Source organism: Palaemon carinicauda, chromosome 17 (assembly GCF_036898095.1).
Source record: "Palaemon carinicauda isolate YSFRI2023 chromosome 17, ASM3689809v2, whole genome shotgun sequence".
Classification (NCBI taxonomy): domain Eukaryota; kingdom Metazoa; phylum Arthropoda; class Malacostraca; order Decapoda; family Palaemonidae; genus Palaemon; species Palaemon carinicauda.
In genome coordinates, this window is record NC_090741.1 from 103,015,130 (window position 1) to 103,023,928 (window position 8,799).

Consider the following 8,799-nt stretch of genomic DNA (forward strand, 5'->3'; position numbering starts at 1 on the left):
GCATTAGAACTTTGAAACCTTACCAAAGCTTTAGAACATAAGCGAGTTACAACTCAAAGAGCAATGGAAAGAATAATGATGGGAGTAACACTAAGACACAGAAAAAGAGCAACATGGGTACGAGACTACGAGAGCAAACTAAACTGTAGGATATTCTAACACCGTGAAAGAAAAAGAAATGGATGTGGGCTAGACATATAATTTGAATGGACATTAAGGATATCAGAATGGATCTCTCGAGATAGTAAAAGAAGTAGGGGAAGGAAGAGAAGATGATGTATTGACGAGCTAAGAAAATTGTGGATATAGACTGTCATAGAAAGACCATGAGCAGACGCAAGTGGAAGGACTTAGTAATTTGTCTTGCAGTACACTACTTACGGCTGATAATGGCGATATATATATATATATATATATATATATATATATATATATATATATATATATATATATATATATATACAGTAAAGTACCCCATAGCATTTACTAGACATTTCGATAATAAGATTGATTAAGATTTTGTTGCGTATTCTGGAATCCTATGCGTTCGTTGGTTCTGTGTCTTTCCGATAATGAAAATAAACGAGTCTAAACTTCGGAAAAAAAAAAAAAAAAAAAAAAACTAGAAAAGAAATCTGAGAAGCTGCCAACTATCACTATGAAATCCAATCTTCTTATGAAGGGATTTTGAATAAAGCCAGGTTTCTGTAATCTGAAAAACGATTGAAGGATTAAATTAATTTCTAAAAGATCACAGGGTAAGATTCTATGCAATAAACAAGCTTATTTTTACTATATAAAATAAAAATAAAGTTATATAAAAATGCAGAATCTTGCAACTCCTTACGTGTTTGTGTCACGTAAGGTGTGACATGGAACATCAGCCTTTCCCGGTAGAACGTGACCTCAATAGTGCTCGATTGTGATTGGTTGATGAAACAAAGTTAACGGAAGAAAAAATTTAAGATTTATCCAGCTTAGTTCTACATTTTGTATTTTACCCGATAAAAGAAATCTTCGGTTTACTTTCAAAGGTGTGACGGTGAATGACCCCAACCTTATTGAAACGTAGGCTTAGATTTCGTTGGATATAATAAGGCTTTACCTGAGGTAAGTTCACGTTTACGAGAGTTGAATCAGGACTGGAGGACGGCAAGTTTAAACGCATTGTTTATTACCCGCAAGACCTTTATTACCCATGATATATAAGGTATGTATAATGTATATAGAGTTTTTATGGAACTCTGTCTTTGATCAGCCAAACAATCTTTTTTAAACTAAGAATATCCCTATCGTACGATTTTTTCTCATGTTAATATTCGATTTAATATTCTTTAATCACCTGTAAGGAATTTAGCTACAATATCGGGGAAACATGTCTCTCTATCTGTAATGTATATATATATATATATATATATATATATATATATATATATATATATATATATATATGAGAAAGAGAGAGAGAGAGAGAGAGAGAGAGAGAGAGAGAGAGAGAGAGAGAGAGAGAGAGAGAGAGAGAGATTAATTCTTGTTTTGGTATCATAGATGACGTCACAATAATAATAGTCTAACCAAAGAACATACAGCTTGTTTTCAAGTCTATTTGTAAACAGTAGCGTCACTTTTCAATCTTTTCAAAATCATGCAAGGAGAGAGAGAGAGAGAGAGAGAGAGAGAGAGAGAGAGAGAGAGAGAGAGAGAGAGAGAGAGAGAGAGAGAGAGTTCTATAAAAAACTATATGCTTTTCTGGGGATAAAAGATCTTACCAATAAGAAAAATTGTATTAAATCTTAAGTATTCTTGTAAGTATTTTTCAATTACGATTTATAGCGTTCAAAATGATCTATTTATTTATCTAATATCTTATTTTATTGTTTTTCCCCATATTTTTGCGTTATCACAAAAGATACGAAAATAGCATCTATTTCATTTGAAACTCGCAACTCAAAAATGTCTCTTTCTTCAAGGTATAACTCCACCATGAGTTCACAAGAACTGCCAATAAGTTTTGAGGAGCCGAGTGAGGAAGAGATCTCAAGGATGACCATTCAAAGGGCCACGGGAGACCTCCGGGTCGTCAGGTGTTCCCCTGGAGGAGTTCAGCTTCCTTATACGTGAGTAGTGTATCTTTGTTTATAGTGGACCCATTTGTATGTCTGGTGTGAGGATAATTCCTTCATCTCGGTAGGAGACCCTCCTTCGAACAAGTAGAGTTGAATTTTATTGCTGCATCGGCAAAATTCAATTTCTTGTCCAATTTCTCAATTTTACGGACAATTCTCTTTACTGGGTTGCTACATTCAGCTAGCAAGTCGGCGAAGTTCATCAGGTAGGTGAAGAATACAGTTCAGGTTAAGACTCGATGTATTTAACACAAATACAAGTAATACTCGAAAAATACAAAGGACAAAGTCAGGAGTAGATCGCGACGCGTTTCGGAACTGCTTGCTCCGGCTTCAGGCGAGAAGTGAGGCTGTTGTTGTTGTTGGGGTATTAAAGCCAACACTTTTTGTTGGCATGGGCCTTTCCCTTGGTTGGCCAGTAGAGGCTGTTGTTGTTGTTGGGGTATTAAAGCCAACACTTGTTGTTGGCACGGGCCTTTCCCTTGGTTGGCCCGTAAGAGGCTGTGGCTAGATCAGGGGCCTTATATATCCTGGCGCTGGTTCGTAGAAAGGGGCCTCTAATTTTGATAGGCCGAGCGGAGATTATAGGCTCGGGTGGCTGAGGTACGACGAGCTCGGCTCGGTCTCCCAGGCTGAGAGGTGGGAAGGGATCCTGAATTCTGATTGGTCAAGACGCGCACCGAGACAGCCAAAAAGTCAGGCAAGCTCCTCTCTCGCTCAGAGGACTGAGAGCCGAGCTTTCTCACTGGCTGAGGCACGCGTCGAGACAGGCTTAGAGTCAGGCAGCCCATTCCCGCGCTCAGCAGATTGGGATTCCGGACCTTGCTCGCCGCCAAAATCAGTGCTCGGCCGGACGATTTCTTCATTTGTAGGAGTGTCAGGGTCGGGGTTGTCATCATTCTGGGAGCCCTGTTCTTGATTCCTAGCATTGATGCGACAACATGATGGCAGGAGAAACATCTCTTGAGTCGTATTCAATGCTGGTTACTCTTTCTGGATGAATAGGGCTTCCAATATTCGTAAGCGCCTGCTGTCCGGGGCGCTGCCGATAATCTTGGTATTAGCGACGATGTCTGCTCGACTAATCTGGGTGTAGTGTCGCTGTAGGGCGTGATTCCTTATAGCACCTTGTTGGACGTGACACGAAATCCTCTTTGAAAGCTTCATTGTAGTCATACCGATGTATTTGCCGGGGCATCCTCGGACTGAGCATTGATAGGAGTAGACTACATTCGTCTTCCTCAGAGGGTCGTTGGATTATTCCTCATAATTAAACTGCGGGCCTTAGCAGTCTGATAGTAGATGATAAGTTTCACTTTCATGGTCTCGTCGGTAGGTGACACGTTGTTGGTGATGATTTCTTTGATGGCCTTCTCATCCCGCTGATATTCTGCGTGCATGAAGGCTCTGTAGTCTAGTTTAATATCACTAGATCCGTTGGTGGCGGTGTCGGACCTATCTCTGGTGTTGTCAGACCCTTGGCTGGCGCTGTCGGACCCTTCTACCGCAGAGGACCTATAAAACTTGTCAAAAGCTGCCCTCACTTCACGCTGGACTTGCTTGTTGGTATAGCCATTATTGATGAGGACCTGTGTGGCCCTTTCCAGCTCCTTGTGGGTGTCTGTCCATGATGAGCAGTGTGATAAGGCCCTACGTACAAAGGCCTTGATGGTCGAGGCATTGTAGCAGGCAGGGCATTCACTCTCGCCATTCAAACACATGCCGAGATTTGTAGGCTTGGTGTAGACCGTGGTGTGAAATCCCTCGTTGGTAGAAGAAATCAAGACGTCCAGGAACGGGAGGCTGTTGTCCACGCTGTTTTCGAGGGTGAAGTGGAGGACGCTATTGTCCTCGAAGATCCTCCTTAAGTTCTCAATGGCTTCAGTGGAAGTAGCTTTGACATTAGTAACATTTTTAGAGATCAACGATCTAGCCAATGTATGTGAAAGTAGTTACATTTCTTATCTTGAAAAACTTTGAGCAGTTTAATTGCAATTAACTCCACTTGTGACCTTATAGAATAATGGCCACTTTGATTATCAATCCCACTTGAGACCTTGAAGCTCAGCTCACTTTAATTGTGATTAATTTCCTTTGTGTGACATTCTTGAGCTCAAACCACTTTCAATGCAATTAATTCCACTTGTGACTTTATATGGCGCACTCTACTTTCATTACGATTAATTCCACCTGTGACCATAAAAGGCGCAGTCCACTTAAATTTTGATTCATTCTACTTGTAACCTTATAGAATTCAGTCCACTTTGATTGCGAGTAATTTCAATTGTTACTCTATGAGCTCAGGTCACTTTAGCTGCAATTACTTCCACTAGTGACTTTATAGAGCTCAGTCCACTCTAATCGCAATTAATTTTACTTGTGACCTTATGGAGCTCAGTCCACTTTCATTGTGATTAATTTCAGTTATGACTTTATAAATCTCACTTAGAACTTTATAGAGTAGAGACCCTTTTGATGAAAACCACTTGTGACATTGCAGAGCTCAGATCACTTGAATTTCGAATAATTCCACTCGTGACTTTTTAGAGTTCAAGTTCTTACCATGTGAAAGTGATTACATTATTTCAATTGCATTTAAATACAATTATAGATCAGGCCACTTAATATGCAAGCTATGACGAATATAACCCCAAATAGCTCAAACCACCTCAGGCGCATTTTCCACCTGTGATCATATAGAGCTTAGGCCATTTCAAGTGGATTTTCCACCTGCCATTAATGAGTGGCCTTTAAACCTTTAAACAGATGTACAGTAGTCAATGATTTCAGTGCCAGTCCACTTTCATGAACATTTCTTAGGTTCAGTATTTGACGCATGGCACTTCAAAGTATACGAATGAACATGTGGCTTCTATCATCTTAAAACAACAATTAATCTTCATTAGCTGAAAACTAAAAACTCTTTTATGTTGTTCCTATACATTTATTCCAGAAACTTACGTTTCAGCCGTCAATTCGCGGCTTTCATCAGGGTTACAATGAACAATAAAAATACATTTTTATATAATGTGTAAAACAATAAAGATTTGAATATAAAATCTGAATATTTGGGAAAAATTTAGATTTACAGAGAAATCTGGGAAAAATATATATACTGTATCAACAAATATATATAGATGGATAGATAGATATTTCATTTGTAAATATATATCTCCGTGCTTGTGCGTTAACATTTTCCAACTACAGTTTTCCTGATAAATATCCTGTACAGGTAAAGTAGCACAGAGAAGGCCTCATTACAATAATGTACTGTATAAGAAATATATATTTGGTGTCAAAGTATCTTAGCAACATTCTCTCTCTCTCTCTCTCTCTCTCTCTCTCTCTCTCTCTCTCTCTCTCTCGCGCGCGCGCGCGCGATGCTCCAAAGTCTGTACAATAACTATTATACAATTAATATCTCCTAAATAATAAAGAGCAAGAAAGTGTCTGACTATATATATATATATATATATATATATATATATATATATATATATATATATATTGTGACGGTGCCGAGAGAGGGTTGTGAACTCAAAGGCAGGATGCAATCAACTGAGTTATATTATTATAGAACACTCTCCTTTATATACAAAACCTCAAGCCAACAGGACATAACAAGTTAACAAGACAGACAATGTTACAGAGGAAAACAGCAGACATGAATTTTCATGTTCGTTTAGTGCGAGGGAAGAGCGAAGATACAAGCATAATATATGCAAAAGGAATTATGTATAATTGTGTGACACACAGTTGGTACATGGCTCCCCCTCTAAAAATGACATACTGAACATGTTAAATAGGGAGCCCTGATCTAGAGAGGCGAACTGTAGGCGGGTCATCTGGCAGAAGATAAGCAGGTTTTAGACGATCAATGGAGACCCAGTCTTCTTTGCCCCGAAAGTTTAGGAGGAATGCTTTCGGACTGCGTCGGATCACAAGGAAAGGGCCCGTGTAAGGGGGCATTAGTGGTGGCTTGCTGGTGTCGTTGCGCAAGAAGACGTGCGTTGCAGAGTGCAAGTCCGTTGGTATGTGATGCTTCGCTGGGGGCTTGTAAGTCTGGCGGCACGGAGTAAATTTTCCCACGACGTGACATATGCGCTGGAGATCGTCGGAGGAGGTGGTAGAAGGAAAAAATTCGGCAGGTACGACCAACGGGTCGCCATACACCATTTCAGCTGCCGAGACGTCGAGGGCATCTTTAGGAGTGGTCCTTAGTCCCAGGAGGACCCAGGGAAGCTGAGTAAACCAGTTGCAATCCTTGCAGCGGGACATCAAAGCTGCTTTGAGGGTGCGATGAAAACGTTCAACCATTCCATTGGCAGCGGGGTTGTAGGCCGTTGTCTGATGTAGGGTGATGCCCAGGAGATTCGCTAATGACGTCCACAATTGAGAGGTGAAAGTGGTTCCCCTGTCAGAAGTAATATGCTCAGGGATACCGAATCTTGAAATCCATCCAGAGAGTAAGGCAGATGTACATGAGGCGGACGTTGCAGTTTCCATGGGAATGGCTTCAGGCCAACGAGTGGAGCGGTCGATGACGGTAAACAGGTAACGATGTCCTTGTGATGTGGGTAGGGGGCCTACAACGTCGATGTGAATGTGTGCGAAACGACGCTGAGGTTGAGGAAAGGTGCCCACTCCTGAATCCGTGTGTCGATGTACTTTGGAAGTTTGGCAAGAAGTACAGGCGCGGACCCAATCCTTAGCATTCTTAGAAATGCCGTGCCAAATGAACTTTGCCTTCAGCAGCTGTGCAGTAGAACGGCGCAAGGGATGTGAAAGGCCATGAATGAAATCAAACACCTGTCGGCGCATGGGAGCAGGAATCCAAGGTCGCGGTCTACCAGTACTGATGTCACAAGGGAGGGTGGTGTTGGAGTCTTCGAGGGGAAAGTCTTCCCAAAGGAGGGACGTGCAGGATGTCCTACAAGCTTGATACTCTGGATCCTGTCGTTGGGCTTCAGCCAGGGCGTTGTAATCCAATCCCAGTTGAACGGCAGCCAATGTGTTTCTTGACAGGGCATCGGCAACGGGATTCATTTTCCCAGGGACGTATTGGAGGGTGCAATTGTATTCAGCCACGGCGTAGAGATGTCGGCGTTGGCGGGCGGACCAGGCGTCAGACTGTCGAGTGAAGGCGTGCACCAGAGGCATGTGGTCTGTGCGAATGACGAAGGGCATACCTTCTAAGAAATGGCGAAAGTGACGGACAGCCAAGTGCACCGCCAACAATTCTCGATCGAAGGTAGAATAACCCGATTCTGCCTTGGACAGTTTTCTGCTGAAGAAGGCCAATGGGCGGGGCGAGCCTTTGACCACCTGCTCGAGTACTGCACCAATAGCGACGTCGCTGGCATTGGTGGAGAGAAGGAGAGGGGCGTGTGGGATAGGAAAAGTGAGAGCCGCAGCAGTTGATAGGGCCTTCTTTGCATTGCAGAAGGCTGCTTCTTGAAGGGGACCCACTTCAGGTCCTTCGGCTTGCCCTTGAGGGAGGCGTAGAGGGGAGCAAGAGTGGCGGCAATGGCTGGCAGAAAACGGTGATAATAGTTGATCATGCCCAAGAATTCCTGCAGAGCTTTGACGGTCGAGGGCACGGGGAAGTTCTGAACGGCTGCTACCTTCTCAGGAAGGGGGTGGACACCTTCAGGAGTGATGCGGTGCCCTAAGAACGACACTTCGTTCGTGCCAAAGGTACACTTGTCATACCGGACTACAAGGCCGTTTTGTTGCAGGCGGTCGAGCACGATGCGCAGGTGACGGAGGTGTTCCTCTTTTGAGGAGGAGAACACAAGTATGTCGTCCACATAACATACACAGAAAGGGAGGTCCACTAAGATGCCATCCATGAGACGTTGAAACGTGGCCCCAGCATTACGAAGGCCAAAACAGGAGTAATTGAAGGTGTATGTACCAAACAGAGTGGTGATGGCAGTCTTGGGGATGTCTTCTGGGTTCATAGGCACCTGATAATACCCCTTCAGGAGATCGAGCGTAGAGAAAACCTTTGCTTTGTGCAGGTAGGAGGTCACGTCGGCAATGTTTGGGAGGGGGTAGTGATCCGGTTCTGTTTGCATGTTCAGGCGCCTGTAATCCCCGCACGGACGGAGGGAGCCATCTTTCTTCAGAACGATGTGTAAGGGTGACGACCATGGGCTGGAGGCCTTTTGGCAAAGGCCCATTTCCTCCATTTCGGCAAACGTCTGTTTGGCGGCTGCCAATCGTTCCGGTGCCAGAAGTCTGAATTTTGCGAAGACTGGGGGTCCCGTCGTCTTGATATGGTGATAAATACCGTGCTTGGCAGGAACCGTGGGCGTTTGGCGAACTTCTGGACGGAAAACTTCCGGGTATGACATGAGGAGGTGGGCGTAGGCATCCGTGGGTGCGCTAATGTGGAGAGCGAGGTTAGAGGGGGCGGGTTGAAGAGGTGTCGACAAGTACGAGTCTGCGTTGACTAATCGTCGGTGGTGCGACATCGACCAGAAGGTGGAAATGAGAGAGGAAATCCACACCGAGGATTGGCATGGTGACGTCAGCAACGAGAAACTTCCAATTGAATTTATTGTTTCCGAACGATAATGTGAGGTTCTCGTAACCGTAGGTGGGTATCGCAGATCCGTTGGCAGCTACCAAGCGGACGTCGGCAGATGTAGACAGACTACGTCGTGTC